The sequence below is a fragment of the Strigops habroptila genome (assembly GCF_004027225.2).
Source record: "Strigops habroptila isolate Jane chromosome 13 unlocalized genomic scaffold, bStrHab1.2.pri S16, whole genome shotgun sequence".
NCBI classification, from domain to species: Eukaryota; Metazoa; Chordata; class Aves; order Psittaciformes; family Psittacidae; genus Strigops; species Strigops habroptila.
Genome location: NW_022651054.1, coordinates 5658603 through 5682922, shown reverse-complemented (window position 1 = coordinate 5682922; position 24320 = coordinate 5658603). Strand labels below are relative to the sequence as shown.

Sequence of the window (24320 nt, the reverse complement as noted above, 5' to 3'; positions counted from 1 at the left end):
CCTGCTAACACATCCAAGTGCTCTGTAGCCCTCCCACGTGCTGGGAGGTAGGAAGGTGTAGGAAGGTGTGTGTGTCTAGGGAAGGGGCATGTCCAGCACCACCACATCACTGGGGACTGGCTGGAACCACCTGGGGATGGCGTGCCTGGGACAGGACACCCCATCGTGCAGCTGAAAACAGGGATGAAAAATAGCAGAGGCACTGAGATTGTTTAATTAAAGCGTGTGGGGACCTTATCTAGGAGCTCGCCCCAACAGTGAGGCAAGGACGGTGCCTGGCTCCTGGCTGTGAGAGAGAAGGATGTCTCAGAAGCAATCCTTGGTGTGATCCTGTGGAGTGCTGCCTCCTTCCCAGCCTGGCTGCTGCAAGTCAGACTTCTCCACCCTGCCCTGCTTCTACCCTCCTGATCCTGTCTGCAGGTTCAAGTCTCAGTATGGTTTTTACCAAAACTAAGTGACTGCACCATCTCCACTTCATTTGCAATCATATCCTTCACTGTTCGGTTCATTAGTAGAGTTTTCTTCTCTCATCGTTTGCATTTAGGACAGCAAGATCTGAGGTGTCCCATCTTCTCCAGTGGAAATAACAAATAATAATTGCTAGAAGCATCTGTCAAGGGTAAATTTCAGACACAGGCTTCCCACAGGCTGTGTTTTCTCACCTATCCGCAGTGGCTGTGGTGTGGGACCAGCATTTAGATCGTTCTCTCAGTGCTGCTGCAGCAGCCACACTGCTCTGGCTTCTTCTACTGCCTCTTCTAGAGGTGATAATAAGTTTTAAAGGTTTTCTGCTTGTCTTCTCACTGCCATGAAGAAAGTGTCTTGTCATGGCTTTTCAGTTTATCTACTATTTCCTTGTGTAATGGGTTATAACTTCTTTCTTGAACACAGAACTCCTGCTTGCTTTGCTGAATCAGCTGGTATTTCATATTGTAAATGATACTCTTAAAATTAAAGCTCCTAAAATGTTCTAATTCCTTTTGTTTTCTTGTGCTCTAATTGGTCTAGCTGGATTATGTTAATTATTTCTGATCAAAACTGCTTAATTAGCATGGCAGGTCAATTAGCGCGGGCCTTTGGGCTTTAAGATAGTTACTTCAGGTTTAGTTTTAGTTAAAGTGTAGGCAATCCATTGTTATACGTTTTATGTTTCTAGAACTATCCATGAATTAATGAAAACTTAACAGACTGGGATGTAAGAAAATGCTTCATAAGCATCCACCAATATCTTGCACTGGGGATGGCTGGTACCTAAAATGCTTCTTTAATGCTCCATCATTGAAATGAGTCTTGAAAGCAGAGTTCATGGCCTCGCTGCTTGGCCCGCAAGGGGACAACCACCAGGAGAGCCATGGGCTACCCTGAGGGGTGAGGGTTAGAACAGGGAAAGCTACAACCACAAGTGTTCTCCCTTCCTGTGCATAAAATGCAGGGATAACAGTAATTTCCCATCTGTGAGATCCATTTGAGGAACTCTTTGTAAAACACTGAAAGGCTGCTAAATGTTATGTTTTTTTCTTGCAGATAACTTCTTGCAATACCCATTCATAATCAGAGAAGCCTTTAGATTACATTGGCATAGAAGGTGTCAAAGAAGAGCTGCCCATAGATTTAACTCTCCTTTTTTAATATTGTAAATACTTGATTTATTCCAGTGAGTGCAGGTTTTCATCAAACCATCTTTCTCCTTAATTGAGCTAATACCTTTACTCCTGTCCTCCTCTTTGTTCAGTCTGGCAAGCAATTTCCCAGCCTCTTCTCCCATCTCATATATCCCTTTTGATCTGATTATTAGCATTTCATCTTCTACAACATTCAGTGTATGATATTCAAGCCCAGCCTTATTTAAGGAAGTAATACCTTTTGGTGTGCTGGGTGTCACACATTTCCTTTGTAAGGTAACAATTTTATCTTATGTTATTGCAAGTTATTTGCTTTCCATTTTCATTTCCTTCCTCCTCTTTTTTAACTGGCATATAACTCCTCATAAGAAGATATAAATGGAAATGCAACTGCAGAATGAAAACTGAGGAAGGCATAGATTTTTATATGAAAAATGCCCAGTGAGCAAGCATTGGAGGATTTAACTCAGAAAAACCCAATCTGCCTGCTTCTGAAGAACTTTTTCCCTCCAGGTAGCTAGTGGATCCTTCTAGAAAGACTGGATGCCCACCCATCCCCGAGCCTTTCCTTACTCCATACTCGATTCAGGTTTCTGTGCTAATTGCTTTTTGTTCTGTTCTACAGCCTGAAGCATGCTGCCTATGCTCAGCAGGAGACACAAGCTGGAGAACAGAGGTGTTGCTGGCAGAAGCAGTCACAGCAAACTGCAAATATGTAATTTCTGGGCCAGAACAGACTAAACCTTTGGTGCGCACATACATGTACAAATCGCTTTTTGCTCAGAAACCTAACTGGGAGTACAGATCACAGAGTGAGACCATTCCAAGTTTAAGCATACTTAAATGTGAAGGGAAGAAAATAATCCAGAAATGGCAAGTGATCCTAGAGCCAAGAAGTTGTCTCTAATGGACAGTATAAGGAGTATAGTATGCACTGTTAGCAGTGGGTTGGTCTGCTGAGAGGACTGACCAACTGGTGTTACCACAGCACACTCGCCGTAATGCTGCTCCTTCTTCACTTAGGCAGGTCTTTCCTTCAGTTCTTTCCAGCTACATTCCTAGGGATCCGTTCTAAACTTTTTCCCAGATACAATTTGACATTACATTTGTTTGCAGCTGTAAACAAATCTGAGCAGTGGTGATGAACAGTAGAAGTACAGTCAGAACGTAATGGCTGCTGCAGTACTCACCCTTTCCGAGGTGGTGGCCTTCCTGCTGTCACACCTGCAGCTATCAGAAGAGCTCAAAGAAAGAACCTTTTAGCAAAGCAGGAAAAAATATCTGGTACAAATGCAGAACAAAAAGCAATAAAATAAATGGCCTTCCTGCACTTCTCATTTAATTGCCTTCTATAGGTCTTGCTCAGCAGTCTGCCTCCCAGCCTTCATCCCAGACACATCCATTCCCCACTCCAGGAATCGAGGAACCAGATTACCAAGAACAACTCCCTTTTAAATAGTTAAAAGCTTAGAGTGAGCATTCATCATTTTGATAAATCAAGGCTTAAACTTGCTAGAAAACAATCATCAAAGTTCATGATTTGCTGCTGTGCCTTTCAGCTGCATGCCAGGAGTCCTTGTCTGTGAAGCCACTGAACGGTCTTTCTTTTTGTTCCTAACTGCAATCCCATCCCTATCCTATGTTAACACAGCCTGTTTCAAACAGTAAATTATTTATCATTAATCCTAGGTGCTCCACATATAGCACATAATTAACCTCCCAAATTAACACGGAAGAGGAGTTAAAAAAGCATGACATTCTGAGCAAAAAGTCTTCTCTAAATAGCACAAAAATGAAAGACAATTGAATTTACCATTTAGGTCTTCTTAGTTCAAACCTTCCCTGCAGTTACATTAAGACCTTTCCTTTGGGTCTCATTTACAGCAATACTTTAAATATAGATTCTTTTGTTCTATGCTAATATATTTAAGGGACATCGATGATCAAACTCTGAAAAACAGAGTACTGTTATCATAGTATCCCAGGCTGGTTTGGGTTAGAAGGCACCTCAAAGCTCATCCAGTTCCAACCCCCTGCCATGGGCAGGGACACCTTCCGCTAGAGCAGATGTAGCATGGCTATAAAGTCAATAATTATGCAACAAATTCAGACTTCCTTTGGTTTCTTTCATTCTTTAAATTCATTTCTATTATAGTGCTCTCCTCATGTCCAAAGAGATACAACTATAAATCTGACAGTTCGCCAACAATGATTTACAGGTCAGACAAGCCAGTGGGATTCTTTAGGAAATTTTTGCAACAACTGCTGTTAATGTATGTATTCTTTTCAAACTGGACAAGTTGGGAGTGTGTGGGGTGGTTTTGTTAGTTTTCTGGCAAGTAGTGGTCTCAGTCTTGCTTCTGAGGGATGGGATGTTGGGGGGTGTTTAATCTCTGAACTGATTAGGAATATGAATTGGTAATTTGGGGACTTGCTTGCTAACAGTGGAGACATTACAGGACATTCTGCACTGGAACATTTGAAATGGCTGAGAGAAAACTGCTCCTAGTGATTAATAACACCTTTGCTCTACACTTCCTCCAGGCAACATGATTTGAAAACAGTGTGTGGGAGGCCTGGGCTATGCAGCTGAGAGCAGGGGCTTCATGTGCTTGCCACACACCTACAGAATAGGAAGGAAAATCTCTGCCAAAGATGCAGGAGATGCCTGTTTCTTTTCTAGCCAGGAAGGCCTGTGTGAATGACCATCTAGGTACTGGTTTATTGTAGTTACTGGAACATAAATGCTTCCACTCTGGCTGTTTAATCACACTGTAAGCTCCTCAAGGCATAGCTTCTTACTCCAAAAACAAACCATCAACACAGTAAAGCTGTGGATCCTTCCATACCACTGTAGTGCTTATCCTTGTGCTCACAAATTCCAGTCATTCACTTGCACTGAGTGACCAGCTCCACAGCAGAACTTAGAGATGACCAGGGACCATGCATGTGTGATTTTTGTTTGTTTTAAATACAAGCAACTAAACTACATCTTTTTCAAACATAGCTCAGTCTTTACTCCTTTGGTTATTCTGAGGGAAACGCGGGAGAATGCACTGAGAAAGCTGGATACATTTGGCTCTCATACCTGGTAAGGCAGGTGTAGCGGCTGGGCTTTATCTTGTTTGACATACTGACACACCACAGTATCACAGTGTGAGTTTCAGCACGATTCCAGCACCTTGTGGATGCTGATGAAGGAAAGGTAGCTCCTCCTTTATCCTTTATAAAGCCCGGTACTGTACTTCCCCCCCATACAGCAGCACAGCCCAGCTGGCTATTTAACTTATCATCAACTCATCTACATGAATATGCACAAAAATGCTTTAGAAGTTTCTTTCTAGTGGTCCTTGCACACTCCAGTCTGACTACAAGCAGTGGTGTCAAAAATAACAGATTTATTCTAGAAGTAAATGAATTGTAACTGGTATGAAAACTGCTAATATGAAATATCCTGGAAATATCCTGCCCCTGTGCTGGTCAACTCATGGTCCCACACTGCTGATGTGCATGGAAACAGTCTCCTTCCTTGTACAAACACACCCATCAGCCAGAGCAAAGTCCAGCCCTGCTTCTGTGAGGGATGAGAGAGCTTTACTGTCACACACACATTACTATTGTCCTGTGTTCATTAGTGTTCGCTGCAGGGTACTGGTGAAGCACAAGTGATGGCAACCACTGAAGAAATTACCAACTGAACTTACAAAGGTAGTTCTGGCCTCAGTTACCACCACTGAGAGCACAGCCCAGCCCTTTCTGCTTGCTGAGAAGAATTTTCAGGAGTCAAAAACTTAAATGGAAGCAGGACCAACACATACCTGGAGATGCAGATGAGCAAAACTCTAGGCAATCCATTGTGAAATGGAGGTCTTGTAACTACAGAGCTCAGTATAACCATCTGCTTAGTACAGCAGGGAGGGAAGAGTTCAGAAGGGAAAAGTATTAAGCCCCAAAACCTTAAGAATCCAACAGGCAGGACATGGCTCACCATGTCTGGGCTTTTGCACACTAACAAAGCTGTATTCAAGCATAATGAAAATGCCTTTTTCTCCTTCTTCAAAAACCATAATGAGAATGCAGCATTGTGGGGTTTTGTTTGGGTTTTATTTTGGTTTTGGTGTTTTTTTCTCTAAGTGTGTTTGTATAAAGTTTCAGGCGCAGATTCTTTAACTTCTTATTGAAGTCTTCACAAGTACTCTCCCTTCAACAATGTATCTGAAGACATTTTGATGTGTAAAAGCTCATGAAGGGTGGTTAATGTGATAAAAGCAGAAGCTTGAAGCAATGACATCTAAAGAGAGTCTGTCTGAAGATCTTGAAATCAGATAGAATAAAGAGAAGGCTAAAATGACAAATATGTTTGATCTTACTACTTAAACAGAAAATCATTTCTGAGCCCTGTCTTATCCTATAAAAGAACTGATGGATGGCTTGGATTTAGATACATGTAGCTATATTTGCTACTGAGAAAATTACATACTTGCCCCTTTGCACTAGTGCTGTATTTTGGGAGTTGGAATTTATTGATTTAAAACCCCAAATTACCCACTTCATTCCTCCTCCCCTTTCTGCCTAAAAAAGTATTCAAGTGGAAAACAGAAGTTGGCTTTCTTGCACAAGGAAGGAATTAATTTCATTAAGGAAAAGCAATGAAATTACTCCAAAAATGAAGTCTTGAGATGATTTTTGGGTCAAGTAGGGAAGAGCAACGCACACAGAAGGTAGGTGGTGAGTCAAGCACAGTCACTGCAACGCAATTACACCATTGACAGGGGGAAGGGCAGGTGATGAGCGTGAGAGAAGACAATTTCTATGGCATTATACCTGTAAATGAAAGGAGAATATGAAGGAATAATATGGTGTGAGCCCTAAACATGTCATGTCTGCATTTAAGACTGGAACTCACAGAACAAGACAAGCAGAGAGCTTGGTAATGATGATCACCCAATTGACCTTAAATTTACCAATAGACTTGTATAGGCACAGACAAGCTCAGACCTTAAGCCTTTCCTTTAAAAATATGAGCTCCATTCTTGCAAAATTAAAGGAATCTTGCTTAAAATTTGCTCATATTTTGAAATACTTCTTTCCCCAAGCCCAAAAAGCATGCAAAGCCCTTAAAAATGTTTGTTACACAAGAAAACTCCTTTTTCTTGTCTGCATTCAGGAGGTTCCAAGTTCAATCCTTCCAACTACAGAAAGCTTTTAGTATACCATGGCCCTGATTCAGTAAAACATTTAAATAGTTGCTTTATTGTAAGTGCAGCATTACACATACAGCTCTGAGCTCCATGTTGAGGAAGGCAAGAAGGCCTTAAAACTAAATCATGGTGTATTAGAAAAATTAATCTCTATCAGATGCTGCCCTCCTCCTTCATCTTGCAAGAAGGTGCAAAGAGAAGTGCAGAAGGCTGAGACTGCAGCCTCTAGTTACTGATCCCCCTGACCAACAAAGCAGCCTAGCTTGTGCTTACACCACGTCCCTTCCACAGAGATCTGCTTTTCTTCCCTCCCCTCACCACTCTCTAAAGGACCTGTGTTATCTTTGGTTAGCTACTGCTCTCTCTGTCCAAAGCCAAGTCTTGTCCACATGTTCTTGTGAGCACGTCACTGCCCTAAATGCAAAGTATCTGCATCTCATGCAATAAAAACTGACAGAGTAAGGAGAAAGCATCAGCTCTAAGTCAATGCACGCTGAGGCCACCTAAATCACTGCACATGGGCTCCAGTCAGCAGAGAGCAGCAGTTTTCATATTAGAGACTCTCCAATTCCTTAGGCACTCCCATCTCTGATATTACACTGAAGTTACACTTGAATGTACATTATTTGCATTCCACTTGCTAATTCATGTTGCTTGTTCTCTCTAATGTAGACATCACAGCAAAAATCCTTTTCATGCTCTACTTCCTATGCAGTGCAGCTTCGTGGGTTTGTAAGCAACATTATTCTTTCCATTAAAGTTAATTTCTATTGTAGACTATGGACCGGCTCTAACTTTCTCTAACCTCGCCCACATTTTAAGAGGAGCTACACAAACAAAAGTCAAAGGATTTTGCTTCTATTACCTTTTTAAACACTTTAAGGGCTACCGAAAAGATGCTAGTAACTTCTGTTCTTCTTCTTCTAAGGCCTGTTTCAAAGCCTGTGAGAGCTGTTACATTCACAGGGCTGTGGACAAAACTGCTGACCAGTAGACAATCAAAGTAGACATAAGGCATCACTGTGAAGGAGTTAGTTGAGGAAGATGAGAGAGACAGTGCTGAAGGCAGCCTTACACCTTCCTGAATAGAAGCAATGCAGAGGAGGTAAACAGGAATCAATCCTGAAGGCGATAGAGGAGCACAAGAAAGTTCCATGAGGAGAACAGAATGAGTCTGTGGAAGGCCATGAAGGGTGGCACAGCTTTTGCAAGGTACTTCCCAGTATGCATGGTGTCCCACACCTTTTAATGCCTTTGGCTCTGTTGGGTGACACTTTCTGCAGCTGCCATGAGGCTCACTTGTTTCACACCACCACCACAGCTAAACATAACCTCAGTGAGCTCATCGACAGCTACATCTGTCTATGTAAGAAGTTGTCAGCAGACTCTGAGGACCAAAATACTACTCATTCAGTTTCTTTGTTTCCTGCAGTGTCTGCAATGTCACATCAGAACTGGTAGTTCTTGGCCTGTCCTGGTTTAAGGTCTGGTTTGGCACCCTGAGAAAGTCATGTTGAGTCAAGGCTTGTTCATTAGTCTTATATCTGCTGACTTAACACTAAGAAATTATTTCAGGATCCATTTCCTAGTTCTATAGCAGGAAATACATAATTTCTTACATACACAACCTGCAAAATGCTGTAGGAGAAAACAGAGTCTGTGCTGTGCAGTATAATTTAGACCATCTGTAATGACAAATCTTTCCAAGTTACGTTTCTGCTGGGGCTCTCTGACATTTCCCTGTGCTGGGGTATGAGTTATCTAACAGAGATTCTCAACAGACACCAACAAAAGTGTCCCCAGCTTCAGCAACACCATTAGCTCTTTAAATTACACCTTGTCCGTGTGCACGGACACATGCAATGGAAGTTCTGATATATCCACTTCTATTCCCTTGATGTTTGCTTTCCACTCAGCCAACAATATGGTTTTTCCTTTCCTTTTTTGCTGTGGGGCAACAGGTTTTATTTCTCTTTCATTTCCTTATGAAGGTATCCTTCCTGAGGATGTCAGGACACAGCAGCAAGACATTTTTGTGTGGCTTATAATTAAAAACTCTTCAGGAACTTTACTTTTTGTGCAGGGGCAAGGAGATGTCCAATGTTACTATTCAAGTCCACTTTATATTACATGCTTAATAGTAGCTGCATGGGTTAAGTGGAGTTTAAGTGGCTACTCATTTCTACTGCCTTCACTCCTGTGTCCTCAGAAACACCTTGAACTACAGTACACAGAAATTAGCTCTGGTTTGGGTCTAAACTCCTGTAGATTTTTGCTGTGTTCACTGAAGGTGCAGAACAACTGTAGAGTAGAGAGTAGAGACTGTATCTGTAACTTGTGAACCCATGAAGTGGGTTTTGAAAAGATCTTCCTGTTGGTGTCCATGTGTTGAGGGAAAAGTAAACGGCCACGATGCCATGCTGGGACTCAGCTGCACAAACATCACTCTGGATGCTCCTCCAGTTTTCAAACATAGCTCAGCCTGCCTTGCATGGGAGGTGCTCCAGCCCCTGATCATCCTCAGGGGTGGCCTCCTCTGGACTTGCTCCAACAGCTCCATGTCCTTCTTTATGCTGAGGACACCAGAACTGTCTCTTTGTTGCTGGGTGGCTCCTCCCTGCCTGGCTGCGAGCTGCAGCACTGCTGTGGAGAGTGAAGCATCTGAGTGCGGTTTAGTGCTCTACAGTGTGATGGCCTTGCTGATCATCAAGAAAGATGACGTGCCATTCACCAGAAAGAAGAAATTTTTCATGGCAACATTTGTAGTGTACAATTTAGCACAAAACCTGTTAAAGCACAAAAGCAGTCTGTTAGAGTCCAGAAACACTGTGCACAGCAGCTTTGGGTATTTATTTATGAAAACAATACAGTGTGTTCCAGTGGGAACTGATCAAGTTGCATAAAAGATTTAAGAGTCCATTCTGTAGCTGTAATAATGCTTTTAGCACTTTCTCAGATCCTTCCCTATTTTTGAGTATAGTGGCTTGTGCTAGTTTATCTTTTGGACCATAAACCATTTTATACCTTCAGTATTCTGGAAGTGGTATCACAATAAAACAGATTTAAGCCACAAAATAATACACACATTTTCTGTTTGGAAATGTGTTAAATCTGTTTTTGAGAAACTAACTGCATGTGAAGCTATTAGCACAGGATTGGTAATACCCTCGAACATCACTAGAAGTGATGGCAGGTTCTTGTAAAGGAGTAATCCTGGTTTAATACAACTCTGTTGAAAAATTCCTCATTAAAAAATCATGTTCAGCAAAAAAATATGATTCCTCTCTGAGAATTTATTTTGGTTTTTAATAATTTAATCAAAAGACTTCTTGAAGCCTTTTATGAAATGAAAACTAAGGGTTTGAGGTTGGGTTTGGTTTTAGTTCTTTAATAGTATAACAGATTTTTGAGCCATATCCAGGCTTTTCTGAATGTTCAGCAGGTAAATATGCCAACAGCTCCAATTTAACATTTCAAATAGCAACAACAAAGGCAGTGTGATGCTGTCCTCAGTTAGTGTCAGCAGTTGGCATAAGAGACCACAGCCTCACTCAGGGCAATGTCCATGTACTGTTCCTGTGAAGAGAATCCAGGTATGGTAGCTGCTGTGAAGCATTAGCATTGATATTCATGCTTTAATAGGGACATGAGAAATAACTCCCTCTGCAGTGCTTAGGAGAAAGTAATTCCATTTAGGACTACATAAATTTACAGTTTGTTAATTAGGTTAAGAGAGGAAAAATAACATTAGGAACTTCCACTAGAGTTGTATTAGCTTCAAAATTACAAAGAAATTGAAGGAGAATTTATGTTAGCCAGTAACTTTGGCAATCAGCTCCACTTCCAAACCAGGGCCCCAAAACACTAAAGTCTTCACTTAGACATGTGTTCTTTTTTCTCTTTTTAAATCATCTGCCTTTCATTATCATTTCTCAAAGACAAAACAGCTTGTGAAGCAGTTATCCAAATATATAACACGAATTATTCCGAAATCTGGCATTCTAGGAAGCATTCCCCAGAGTAGATGTACTCAACCCAGGCACGCAGGTCATAGCTAGAACTACCCCAGAGAAATGGCAAGTCACTAAAGCCTCTTTTGAAGGTGTCAGGTCTCCCTTTCAGCAACGGTTCAGCACGCTGAGATTATGTCCTGTCATCACGCTGGCTTTGGATGGGACTCTGGGAACTGCTGATAACAGGATCCCCAATTGCCAGTAACTGACGAGATTCACTGAATCTCACGGAAAGGCTTAAGGAGCATGGAGGAATGGTCAGGAATATTTTTGGTAATGCAGACAGGAGTTGAGTCTAAATCTGAAATCAGCTTTCTAGCAGAGAAGTTTTATCAGATGCAATAGGAGATGATTCCACTCCCAAACCTCACAAAGTGGTGCTTTAGACACACACACAAAAAGAAAGCCTTGAAAAGTGGCCTTTGAACTCTCAGCTGAGAATCCTGATCAAGAGAGGGAGAGAGCGTGAATGCGTGTGTGTTGCTGAAGACCCCTTCTTAGCCTTTAACTGCTCATAGATGAAAACACTTTTGTCCATCTGTTCCTATGTGGAATATGAAGGACTTCGATCACTGCTGAAAGTAGACATGAATTTCTAGCTCAATACTTATGTTGGGGAAAAAAGGACGCTAGTCCTTAATTCTAATGCACTAAGCTAACAAAGCTGGCAAGTGGCTCAGACCTGTCCCTTGCTTATAAACAGTCATACCTGCTCTTAAAAATGCTGCTTTCAACATGGGGATTTGAGCTTGTCCAACCAGTTAGATAGAAATTTGGATGAGGCATCAAATGGCCTCGTACATGACTGATCGGTCCTGGAGATGGCAGCTGGATTCCATCTCTCGGCATGTTTCTGTAGACACTCATCCTCTTTCTGAGGTGTCTATTTCCAGAAACCCAACTTCAAGGGTTTAAGTGTTTGCTGTAGATGAGCAAAGCAACAGTTGTCTCAGGTGTAAGCCAATACATGACAAGTAACATCAACCTTGGTGTAATCCCTGTCCACTCTCCCTTTGCTGTCAGCTTTCAACTGGCATCTCTCAGATTTGTTATCTAGCTGGTGGTCCCAGGCACGTCTCAGAGCTTTTGAACCTCAAAACAGAGAAGGTAGGATTTATTCAGGGGCAGGCATGAGAAGCAGCCCCCTTCAGAAGACCTTCCATTAGGCTCTTTGAGGCCAAGAGACCTTGTGGGTCGGGCTTGATAGCCCACAGAGACCATTATGGAGAAAGTGTTCCTGCTGCAATCATACTTGCCACCTTCCTTACAGGAGCAGAAGGCAGAAGAGCAGGAAATTCAAGGGAGAGTTTGAGAACCATTGCTCCCATCTCAGGATACAACCTCCCTTTTCTGCAGCTTGCCAGAGTGGGTGCTGAGCCATGTAACACTGGGTCACTGGTGCAAAGAGGATCCTGGCTTGAATAAACAGCCTCACTTACAGCAGAAGGCAGTCACCACTGCAGGATGTACAACACAGGTACAAGGTATATATCCCAACTGCAGGAGTCAGCTCCATAGTGGGCACAATAGCCTCTAGTTATACTTATATTTTCCTTTTGGTTTCCGGTCCCTGCTTGTCATCAGCAGCACATAGTGAAGGGAACAGCATGCACCTAATTATTTAGATTTACCATTCTATTTGTAGCACTTCAGAGCAAAGCAGAAGGGTTTAATAACCCTCCCCCCAGCAGTGAAGGGCTGGAGGACTCGGTGGGAAACCCCAACCCCACTGTCTGCTTCCCCTGGCAGCAGGGGCTCCGTTCAGCTGCTGCCTGCCTACTTCTGCTTTGTGTTCCAGAGGCATTTGCTGCAGTCACTTGATGGCTTTGCACGTAGAGCAGGCATCTGATCAGACTTTTAACCTGGGGGAGGGAAGCAAAGCAAAATTCTGGTGAGTTAAATTACCTTCTGCTGCATACAATCATCCAGCATAACACGGCTCAGCAATAACATTCATGTTGCCATTAATAGAAAACACTTCACATTGCACTCCAGAGAGATTTTTTTTCTCTTGGTATGGAAGTGATCCATTCAGATGGAGCTGCCTGAACAAAGCCTAAGGGCTCAGACACCACCAGCAGCATCTCTCTAAATATCCCTGTCTTATTGTGTAATCTCTGCCTTGACTGAAAGAAATGTGCCAATTGCTAAAGCTATAGGGCTCTGTGTATATAAAACACACACTTAGCTGAGTGGCCCTATGGGGCAACATGAGTTATTTGCTGATTTACCTCAAGTAAATCATGATAATACTTCAACAGAATTGTCTTGGCTTCAACAAAATGTGTCAAAGTGTTTTTAAATAGAACACTTAATCCGTGCCTCACTCCCTCGTGTCGTGAAGGGAAGAATTAAAAACGTGACTATACACCATGCTGGTAAGAGCCTGAAAATACTGATGAAACACTTGAGAGGGGGAAAGTGGGGCATTTTCCAGCACACTTAAAGATATCTTAAGTTTTTTGAATAGAGAAATGAAAGCTTGTCTTGGACACTTCTGGTCATCTTGAAAAATAAACTGAAATATAAATGACAGTAATGAAGAAGACCAGAATCAGCTTCTCAACTTACAGATATACATGGGCTGCTTCCATCAAGCTGACAGGTGCCTGTATAGCTCAGAGGTAACGTGGCTGAAGCGCTGACAGCAGAACAACAATACCTGACTCAAAGACAACTGAGGTGCCAGGCAAGGTCCAGCTGGAGGAGCAAGTGGGGCCTGCACAGGCTGGACACTGGTGGAGGCGGAATGACAGCCCCAGAGATATCATAGCATTTATGTCCTTGTGTGTTCAAGGGACAGTTATACTCCTGGCTAAAGGACAGCACCCCTCGAGTCATTTCATTAATGTTTCTTTACTGTTTAATGCTGGCTTGCATAGCTTAAGGCTGCCTGCTCTCTTAAAATGAGCAACCGTGTTCTGGGAGGGAACAAGTCCTCCTGTTTTCTCAACAGAGGCAAATCATTCACAAAGCAAGAAGGGATGCTGCAGCCAGCCTGTAATTGAATTTTGTGGCATTCTGAATGATAATGCATTGAGTCTCCTCTCCAAATCAGCAATGAGGAATTATTACACAGAAGGATAAACAGGATAAAATTGAAAGTTAATGTTTCTGGAAAACAAATCAAGTATTTCAAGGCCAGGTTGGACAGAGCTTTGAGCGACATGGTCTAGTGTGAGGTGTCCCTGCCCATGGCAGGGGGTTGGACCTAGATGATTTTAAGGTCCTTTCCAACCCAAACCATTCTGTGATTCTCTGATTTCTGCAAATATTTCTGCAAAAAGTATTTACTGGCATTTCTGCTCATAGACTCCTAAGTTAAAAGTCTGTTATTGAGCCCAGACCCATCAAAGACGGTCTAATTCCATCCTTTGTACTCCTGGTAAAAGGCCATGAAGTTGCATAGAGCATTAAAAACATTAAGTAACAGACTGAGCTTCTTAACCTCTGTATAAAGCAGTAAGGCAGGAGTTGGATTATGGCAGGTAAGGCACATGTTTGCACACACTCATCTAACATAATTAGACACTGGGGGGGGGGGGGATGGGCTGTAAACCACAAACACAGGAGAAGAAAATGGTTTTATTCTCTGAGAATTCTATGATTCTGTGATGAATTGTCTGCCTTTTACAGTGAGATCTAAAAGTAGATCCTATCAAGTCATAATTTGCTATGTCATTTACAACATTTAGAACTGAAAGTGGCAATTACCAGCCCTCTTTATATGTCAAAGGTTGCTAGACAAGGTTGGCTCAGCATTTTCACAGCAAAGAGCATTCAGGCCTTTCAAATTCAGATCTCTGTCTTAATCAGACATCAGAGGAGTCCATCATAAAATAAGTAGAAACACCACAGGCAATCTACTTCATGGACTGCTCTTCTTGTGGCAATATTATGGAAGATATGGCTGGGAGATTTGCTTATTTCTCATTGCAGAAATTCTTCCTGAGGTTGGTAGCAATTTGGATAACTTCTTCTGTTCTGGTTTTACTGGGAAGAGAAATGCATAAAGAACTTCAGTGCAGAAATTTCTGATGTAGGCTTCACAAAGCAGAGTCAGGGGCTGTGTGTAAGGGAGCTCCCCCTGAATGAGCACGCACAGGAAACTTCTGATTCAGGACATGTTTGTGCCTGTTTGATAGATTATTCTTTTTACTCCTTCTGATGTCAGGTTATTCTTGGGCATGATAAAATGAGGATTAGAAGGGCTGTATAATTAATTTCATTATAAAAACATTTGAGAGTTCACTAGAGAGTTTATCTTTGTTTCCTCCCTTAAAAAAGCACTACCAAGAGCTCTCTCCACTCTCTCCATGTAAATAGGGAAAATCCCTTTTGCCAATCAGCAGAGTATCAGCTTTGCATTAGCAAGTCAGCTTGAGCACAAAATGACCTTTTTACATCCATATGTATCCATCTCTCTAGAATTAATCATCCATTCAGCTGGTGGTTTATTTAAGCATAAACACACCAAAAAGGTGCTGTAAGAGTGTTTGCAGAATCCAAATATTTGCTTTCTCCTTCTTTAACCACCTACCCACCACCAGGGTGAAAGCTGCCAACTGGCAGCTGAAAGCAGCATTTTGTCTTCGATTAGTCATATCTGAATTTCTCTTTTTTTCTCCCCCTTTTTTTTTGCCTGTGAAATAGTGCCTCAGGGACAAACGTGTAACAACAGAGGGCAAACCAGGTCACTTAAAAACCAACTCCTGGGGCATGTCTGCATTGTGAATGAGTTCATGACTTTTGTAAGGAGCTCCCATTCTCCCACTGAGATTATATTTCCTGCCTCAGACAGATCACGTTCACTGAGCCAACAACTGCCTCTAGGCAACCAGGATATAACACTGTGCCCTGAGCAGCACAACACTTAACCTTGTGGGATACTGTACACAGGGTTTGTGTGTGTGTGTGTGTGTGTGCAGGGAGGAGGGGGAGCCCTCTTAATATTACTTACTAACACTGACAGCACAGAGCGCTTTCACAGTGGTGTGTGCTCTCAGTTGTCTGCTCCGAGGGAAAGGGTTGTGTGAACTGTTCCATTTCCCTCATGGCATGAGAAATGTATTTTATGGCTCTTAAATGTTAATCACTTGTGGTGGGGCTGGACCAAGGATGCCCAGTGATAGACCAGGATCACGTTAGGTAGTTTACAGACACCAAAGGAGAAGATGGCTTATTGAGATAGAGACCAACTCATTAGCTAAGTATTTACACTGCAGCTCTCTGTGAACTCCAGGCTGGTGTTCTTCTTCTTTTCTGGGGTGCTTCTTTTTAAGCCCAGAATGACTTAGAACTGTAGCAGATTGATTACCCTATAACTAATATACTATTTGGAAAGCTTCCCTGAATGTCCAGAACCAGAATCTGGAAGGTAAGAGTTGCTCAGTATTACTTAGCAGAGGCCTATCCAGATTTGTGAACCATTTGTTATCATTTCATCCGACAACACAGAAAGTAAAGGTGGTCACAAACCCAACTTTGTTTGGCCTCAGAATGAAAACAAGTCAATCAGCACAAAATCCACAGGTATTTGTGCTGAGGTTGCTTTCAGGACTATGTTAAAAGCCTGCAAAGCTACTCATATTCTTTGGCAAATGGAAGAGGATTGTTGCCCTAAAATGGAAGGCTTTACTATTGGGTACAAGAGATTCCTGTTTGTGGTCACAGGCCATGACAGCCTGAAGATAGGTTCAGACACAACAGCCACAGGCAGATAAGCCATAGACACACAAAAGCTGTTGGTCAGACACCGCAGCCTAATCAGCACAATAAGAAAAGGTTATCATAGAAATAAGCATTGGTCTTTAGGCCCAAAATCACAGAATCACAGACTGGTTTGGGTTGGAAAGGTCCTTAAGATCATCTAATTCCAACCCCCTGTCACAGGCAGGGACACCTTCCACTAGAGCAGGTTGCTCCAAGCCCCTGTGTCCAACCTGGCCTTGAACACACTGCCCAGTGTTCTCTGGGCACCCTGTGCCAGCGCCTCAGCACCCTCACGGGGAAGAGCTTCTTCCTTGTATCCAACCTAAATCTCCCCTGTTTAAGTTTAAACCCATTACCCCTTGTGCCATCACTACAGTCCCTGATGAAGAGCTCTGGGACATTACAGCAGGCTCCCTTTCTTTACAGGGCTCCTCTTGCAAATGCACTAAAAACCTTTCTCTCTGCTACGCAACAGAAGAAATTGCTTAAGCTCCTTTACCTTATGCCAAATCTCAGTCTACTCAAAGCCACATTTTCTTTTCTTCAGGTCCTCACATGAGCTTGTGTTAGGCTGATGTGTGCCTGACACCCCCAGAAACCATGACAAACTCCTAAACCAACACTACTGTACAAAAAGGCATGAGCATAGAACAGTCCAGTTGGAAGGGACCTACAATGATCATCTAGTCCAAACGCCTGACCGCTTCAGGGTGACCAAAAGTTAAAGCATATAGAAAACAAACCTCTCTTCCTTACATCGGCTGCACACTCGAGAGCTCCCACTGTCTGCAGCACCAGATCCTGTCCCTTTTCAAGGGCTGCATGGGTGACTTCAGGCTGGTATGGGCTCCTCAGGTCATCTCCTCCAGTAATTTGGCTCTCAACAGCAGCATTAGAGGTATAGCAGCTCCCGTAGGAGAAATAGAATTCATCTTAATTCCTGTTTCCAAGCGTCCTCTCCACCCCCAGTTTTGAGAACTCAAATAATCAGATATATTCAGCTTCTAGTTCTCAGTTCATGCACATTGCTAAATACTTGGATAATTTCTCTGAGGAAAGCTTAAGAAAGCTCTAGAACAACTCAAATAGTCTTATTCATTGTGGAGTCCCCAAAGGATGTCAAATTGAAACTGAAGTCCTGCTTGGAGAGGAAATGAAAACAGAGAGGAAGGGGTTTGGGAGAAACAGAGGGGTTTTAATTAGTTTGTGGTTGAGGCAGTGGAATTACATGCTGGAACACCCCGGTGCCTGTATGCACATTGTTCTCTCCAGGGGCAGCTCTGGGAATTTGCTGAGTGACAAAAGGAAAAGGTAACCTTATTATTTCCTCCTGTCAGACTCTAGTCTCAAATTAGCACAGTGCTGTTAAATCCTACTCGTAGCTCTACCTCTCCTTGGCTTCACGAGAGTTACCCTAACACAGCAGTACAGCGAAATGACAGGTCATGGACATTTCTCGCTTCAGGACTCGGCAGTGCGGCTGCAAGGCCAAGTTGCTTTGTTTTATTGAGTATCTAATTCAGCGATGAGCTACTCTATCTTCTGGAGAAGAGAAACCACCTAGATCATAACATCTTTTTTGTGTCATGCCCGTGACAGACAGCTGAGTATCACTCCTGCAGCACTGGCTGCATGGATGGACAAAGCACCTGCTGATGCTCTCGTTTTCCCCAAATGAAACACAGCATAAAGAGTTTGCAGCACTTGCTCTCCAGGCACTGCTCTTTCATAGAGAATGGGCTAAAGAAACATACAGTGATGGCAAACTTTCCATCAGCATAATGCCAGGCATTTAGAAAACTGGCTTGACCTAGTTTTGGGTTGTAGAACCCAATGACATGTAGTTTATTATGTGCAAAGAAAAAAAACCCCACCTTAATAATAAAAACTATGTAGCACATATACCCCTTCCTCACAATCTAATATTTCTATCATGCTGTGCATGCTGCTAATTCAAAAAGGCTGATATGGTCACAGACAGCACAGCTTCTAGGATTTACCATTCAAACATACTTGAACTGGCATGAAAAATGCAATAAAATAATTCTTTCAGACAAGTTTAGAGAGAGGTATTCCCAAAAGACAGAGTTCTGGCTTCCAGTCACATAAAGCTTACACTTTGTCAATAACACAGTGAAGGAAGGCATGAATGAATTTTATTTCATTGGACAAGTGACTTGGAATACAGATAAGGCAGGGTGAGCATATAAACCTTTAAATAAATGTTTTAGCACTATCTGGAAGGGAGGAATGCAATTGATTCCAATCTTTTCTGACAGAAAATCAGTTCCTCTAAAGCTCTTGGGGCAACAAACACTAACTAAAAGCGTCTGTTACTAATAAAATCTTTAAGTACAACAAAACAAAACGTTGTCATTTGCAACTAATAGGCTACAATTAATGCAAATTATTACTCTTGTAGTTTAATTGAAATATTAAACTCGGAGATGAGGTCGTCGTTTTACTAGGACTTTTAGAGCCATGTAACTTTGAAGAGGGACCTTTAAAGAGCTCAGGAAAACCCCAGCAGAGAAAGGGCTGACAAAGCCCCAGACAAAACACAGCGTAAACAGTAGCATGAGGAATACAAAATACTGTCTCTTAAATGCCGGGACTCTAATGAATGTGGCTGCATCACCTTGAATATTGCTCCAAACAGTTAACAGAAAACACTGACCTGTGCTTACACCCAACAACATTCTTCGATCTGCTTTGTGGGTGTTACTTTATCCAAAGTTGTTCACCTGTTCTTCCCTCTCTGCGTGTTTCTTGACACTTGTGTTACTCCCTGCTGTGATACTACAAGATGCAGCAGTGAAACCTGCTCTGATAATCCTGGTTTTGCTTTGCAAATGCACGTTATGCTTCAGAATGAAGGAGTGCATGCAAGTGCTTTAGGAGAGCCATGGCTGGGACTTCTACAAGAGAAAGCCACTGAAAGTGGCAATTTCTTGTGCATTATAAATCTAACTCAAACCAGTATCCTGAGTTGCAGTTTTATTTGCAAAACCACAGGTTGTTAAAACTCACAAATCAAACTTAATGTTATGGTCTTGAGGGCCTGAGGGTGAATGGTGTGCTAGAGAAAAGGACTGTATTCAGTCACAACCTGAACTTCAAATCAAATGGTGCTTCATTCACACACATCTTGTACCAGTTCAAAGCACTCACTATATTTTTAGTATTAAATGTTCTTTTCCTAATGCCTTCCATAATTGTTGAGTAGAATAGATTTGCTTTCAGGTTCCTACTTATTGAAATAGACACTTTCAGATTAAGTTAGTTATTACAGCTAACATTTTAAAACAGAAAAACCTGCACAGCTTCAAGACATGTGCTTGCAATTGTATCAGCTGATCAAGAGTTGGTTTCCATCCCTCCCAGCCCCTAACTCACAGAACTTCAGGATCTCAACTTCTGCCTTCCCACCTTAATTGTCCTCTTTATTTTTAGAGATAACTATTCCACCTTCAGACTTCAGCATGAACAGGCTTTGGCACCAAAAAAAAGGAAAATTGTAAGTGGTAAGCTCAATATTTAGAAACAGAAAATTGTATTTCTATTTTCATACTTCTACAGGGAGAGACGCAATAGAATCTAGTTCACTATCTTGTTACAAAACCAAACTCCCAGCTCACAGGGTAGCTATTTCTTAAGGGGCTGGTTTTCAGTTTTGTCAAAGAAAGCATTCAGCAACTGCAGAGGGGAAAAAATATAAAACATGAAGTATTATACAATGGCCAACATTTTACTTACAGCTTCTGGCTGAGTCTGTATGGTAATCTATACTTCAGCACTGTTGAACCCAAAATAATTGCATAAAATCTCCAGGGCTCAGGACTCATCTCAGAAACCTCTAAGAAATACATCCTAAAACTCTTAACATCAAGCAAAGGGTGGAATACATCCTTTCTCCAATCTCCTCTCTGAGTTGCTCATTTCTGGCAAGGGGCACCACATGTAGATGTGCTTTAAATGAATTCCTGGTTTTGAATGACACTAAAAAGTGCAAGTTCATATTCTGCAGTTCAATTATTAAAGAAACACTCTTGTACTTAGGAACCATTTTGAATCACTAATTTTAACCTTCCATCAACAGGAACAGAATTTCCTGCTTGTGACAGAGTACTTCCAATGTGAAGTTTCTGGAGAATTTCCTTCATGTTTTTTGCTTTTATGGAAACCTTTCCAAAGTTCTTCTTGCTATCAAACAGAGAGAGGTACCAAACTTTCGTAACCCTCATTTTCACCAGCTCCCATCAGTGGCGGTGAGGGCTTTTGTTTTATACAAAAGCTGCTCAACTAATTACGGATTCTATAGGTAGTGCTGACACTGTGAATCTTAAGTCTCTTACCATCTAGTACATGGCTTAATTAATGAGAACTTACTGGAGCTGACTGACATCCCATGGAAAGCTTTCAAGTAGAGTCATTTGCCAAATATTTCCAGCTTCGGCTGCAGGATGCTATTCTTTCATTATAGTTTGTAAATGAAGTTTCCCTTAATGATGAAGACAGCTTCTGGAAAGAGCTGGCTGTGACAAATGCCTGGACAAAGAAGTAATCTATAAGATGACGTGGATAAACACTTAATTTAATAAAAAATATATCAAATACTGCAGATTATAAAACCAGAAAATTGGTCTGGCATTCTCCATATCTCAGACCACGTAACTCTCATGAAGAGCCACATATACCTCTTTTAAAGCACTCCCTGTTTAGCAGGAAAACATGCAACGCGGAACTGCAAGTGAAGGAAGGTGCGTTTGGTAATTTAAATTAGCTCCTGTGTATCCTAAGGCTGTGTGTACTGTGTGTACACATCGCAGTCACCCGGGGTTGGCACCAACTGGAGCAGGCCCACATCCACACAGCACAAGGTTTGGCCTTCACGTTCTCTAAGGACCCTACAACCAGGAAACTTCCCTTTCCTTTTCAGTTTTGGTTCAAAATAAAGGCGTGTTTACAGCATGACACAGAGAGCACACTCATGATAGTGAACAGCTACCTGGTGGTGTACTGTCAAAGAGCTCTGCTGGGTGGAAGAGCCAGATTAGTGTTGAATATATCCATATTGTCTTGGAACATGCTAACCTTAAAAGCAGGTTTATGTTTTCCTCCAGGACTAGCTGGGGCTCACTCTAGAAGGCAGTATGGAAGTGAGCTCACATGCCTGCAGTACGGAAAACTGCTCTGCAGCAAAGCAGGGACACGAGGAAGACTTTCTCTTCTGTTCTTCCCCTGGAGACATCTTCCTTAACTTGCTGTACCATCTCTTTCATTTCATATCCCTGCAGTGTTTCCTCTGATTGCCTGTCCTCCTCCTGTTCTGCTGAGCTCCTTTACCAGCAAGGAAGCTTGTGACAATGATTTTTCCATATATAGCTAGCTGAAAATATTAAACAAATACAAATCAATCAGCTGTGCAGACGCAGAGGGAGGAATCTGGTTCTGATCCACTGCAGCTTTTTTCTGAGCATTAAGTCTCAAGACATTCCTGCTGACATCATAAAATAATTAAAGCTCATGGTGAGGGGGTTTTATTGTTTGGGTTTTTTACCAGCTGTATCAAACAGTACGGAAAAGCACTACTGAGATTTCAACACAGCCCATTGTGCATGCTCACCTAACAGCTAACCCAAACTGTTAAATTCCTTGTTGATAGCAGGCAATGATTTACCTGGATGACCCCGACTTGCTGCACCTGTAAGTCTTTACACAGCTACACTTTCAGCTGCAACAGCTTCCAGAAGTAATCAATCCTGAACATGTTGTTTCACAGAAATAACTAGGGGATTTTAAAGCTGTGTTTTCCCCATAGTGAAAATACCAGGCTACTGCCAAATCAAGCTAGCTCTCATCCCCGGCTGCCTGCATGAGGCCAGTGGGATGCACAACTGAAGTCTGCAAGGAAATCACTTTGTGTCCCTTTATGTTGGGGAACTACGCTTAATCAGAAGGCCCAGTGGCACTAGAAGGAAGGATTCCCAGAACATAAGCCTGGAAACACACTGTTACCAGGCACATCAGTGGGGAGGATTTTGCTGTGTAATCCACATGACATCCCTCTAGTGCGTAAAATACCAGGCTAGCACCAGTGTCACACACTGTGCTCCTGCTGTTCCCACTCCCTGATGAGCAGGCAGGGCTCAGGCTGAACTCCCCCCTCTTGAAGAGGGCAGTGGCACTTTAAATTCATTCCTCTTCCGTTTACTACACAGCGAAGTAAAATCCATGTGTGGTTTCACCATGTATAGAACTCACTGCATGTCCCTCTAACACAGCCCTGGGCAGATCAGTACTGTTCTCAGCAGTGTAAATCACTTGTACCTCGAAGGTACAGTTCTTACCTTTCTTCTAGATCCACCAAGGTAGTCATGGCTGGTGCAGATATCTAGTCTGACTGTGCTGGCCTCTTCCTCTGTGTTCTCACCAGGGAGTAAGGCTAAGGCTCTTCCATCCCTGTCTCCAAGGCAGATGGAGCCATTTACTGCTAGTCTGTACATTCAAGAAAAAGGCAAATTAATATGATACAAACATGGAAAAGGAAGGAAAAGAAAGTCTGCTGAGTGATCTTAAGAAAATTGGATGCTGTGCTGTCTGCTCTCTTCCTTCTCTGCAGCACCACCAGGAACTGGGGACTTTTCTCTGATGTGGTTCATCTCGAGGGATGCTGCAGGAGGTTGTTATCCTACAGAAACACTACTCACTGGGTCAGGGGTTTAGCATTGGGAGTGAGGGAAGATCAAATTCTGTTTGACTCCTCAGCTCATTCTTCTGTGTCCCCAGATCACAAAAGCAAAAGTCCTGACCCATTCCATCTCTCAACAGTATCAACTATTGTAGGTAGTAGTTACTGCAATCTCAATTTGAGATGTTGCTAATAGTAGGAAAACCAAGGTGTGATACATACTGCACTGCATTATGGGTCAAATACAGCTTTAATTGGAATATTTTGTTGTAATATTCTTGGCTTAGCTTTTCTTCCACATAGAAGAAGAAATAGAAACAATTCAGCAGAATCAATGCAACAAATACAGCCTAACTTTAAATCCTGATTAGATTTTCTTTTACAGAGGGTGTGTGTGAGGAAGGAAACACATAAATCACACTAACTGCTTAACACATTTGAGGCACTGTATACTAAATCAGGGAGGCCTCATTTACTTCTAGTCTTAATTCCAGCAGCCCCCCCCAAGGACCAAATAAATGTAAACCCTGACTTTGCTGCAATAGCTTGTTCTGCTTGTTGGAAAGTCTTACAACAGAGTGTAAGTGCAATTCCAAATTTCCCATTACTAACACTGAAAGAGAAAAGTAATTATATACATTAGCAATATTGAAAGAGGAAAGTAATTACATACATTAAAAAAGAAAATTTCCTGTGCTTCAGAAGTGCTTCTTTTTGATTTGTATTTGTTTTCTCATGAGTAACTCTTACAACTGAAGGAGCTTAAATTGATATTAAATATAGCTTTATGTATAGCAAGAGCAATATGTCAAAGGCTATCAGCAGATTGAACCAGGGGCTGGGACATCCCAAGTGAAACTAAGGCATTAATAAAAGGCATTACTGACTAACAGACATTCATCTAAAGAAATGAGGATACAGACAAGAAATCCATGATGGATTTCCACACCGTGGGGCTTTTTTATTGTCTTTTCAGGTCAGCTGAACTGCCTATTTGAACAGGTTACCTGTTGTAACTCACCACGCTGATAATGCTAACTAACAAATATCATGAGATCTTGTTTTCAAAGCCATGCTCACT

At 42.1% G+C, this 24320-nt stretch overlaps 1 long non-coding RNA gene across 9 annotated transcripts in view; it reads right to left on the bottom strand.

The window, feature by feature from the left end:
- Nucleotides 1–9645: 9645 nt before the first annotated feature.
- Nucleotides 9646–24320, bottom strand: part of LOC115602062 — a 40052-nt gene continuing 25377 nt past the window's right edge. For 6 of the 9 annotated variants that reach the window (XR_003989585.1, XR_003989591.1, XR_003989586.1 and 3 more), the window contains 4 exons: nt 22899–23046; nt 21643–21933; nt 20938–21096; nt 9646–12698 (listed from right to left, as the gene is read on the bottom strand). This is a non-coding gene — a long non-coding RNA (uncharacterized LOC115602062). Of the gene's footprint in view, nt 12699–20937; nt 21097–21556; nt 21938–22898; nt 23047–24320 lie in introns of all 9 variants that reach the window. The other 3 variants (XR_003989593.1, XR_003989589.1, XR_003989588.1) reach the window with 3 other exon arrangements.